Raw genomic sequence first — 1,015 nt, forward strand, 5'->3', positions numbered from 1 at the left:
TTTGTTGAATTATTCGTGTAAATTATATTTAACTGCTTTATAATAATTGTTTGTATCTGCTTGTATGTTTTCAAAGGTAGCAATAACATTTATTATAGTTTGTAAAGATGTTAATCAGTAGGTTCCAATATTCGTGTTGGTATATTAAATCGTTATATTAAATTGGTATATTAAAAATAGACGTTTAGTTTGTTTTAGGCTACAATTATTTTGAAAAGTGTTCGCGCAAATGCTTTGTACAACTGTTGCTTTACACCTTTTCTTCTACCTTTCTTTCTTACCAGTCATTCAAGAATTTTTCAAAACTAACAAAAAAACTAAAATAATGTAAAGGCTATTTAATTAAAATAGTCATGTAGATGTTGCAAATATTTAGGATACATGTTGTATATAATAATTGTGGCTGTCCATTATCAATTGTGAGAGAGAAATTATGGTGATCTAAAAGCAAAGTTCTCACAACAGATGTTAACCTTTTGAACCATTTATTATTCTGGTTCCGTTTTGTCCTGTCACGCAGCACGCGCCAAGCGTTATAGTGTGACAGATGGATGGCTTTAATTGCAAAACGTGACTCCAGAATGATCATATTTGCACTTAATATTGTATATAGGAAGGACAACAAAAGAGGGTGCGAATTTTCCATTTGTCCATTTTAAACTGATTTTGTGTGTGTGTGTGTGTTATTAGCACTGTATAGGACATAGTGTTATTAGCAATGCTAAAACTGTTTTTAACAATGACATTTTCTTCTCTTTTTATTTTTATTTTTTATTTATCGAATTTCAGATGCTCAAAATGGAAATATGCGTTTTCCCCAATAGCTATAGTACTAGTGTAAAATGCTTTTAAAAAAATCAACCACGATGCTTGCTCTGCATATTTTGCAAATGTCATGTACAATTTAGTTTGAGAGCTGTTATGACAATGTTAGTATTGTCTTGCAAATATCTTCGTGTAGTGTGCAAAGAGGATAAAATATGTATATTTTGGGGAGCATAAACATGGGGGGGGG

Source organism: Sinocyclocheilus rhinocerous, unplaced genomic scaffold (genome assembly GCF_001515625.1).
Source record: "Sinocyclocheilus rhinocerous isolate Xijiao unplaced genomic scaffold, SAMN03320098_v1.1 scaffold1306, whole genome shotgun sequence".
Classification (NCBI taxonomy): Eukaryota; Metazoa; Chordata; class Actinopteri; order Cypriniformes; family Cyprinidae; genus Sinocyclocheilus; species Sinocyclocheilus rhinocerous.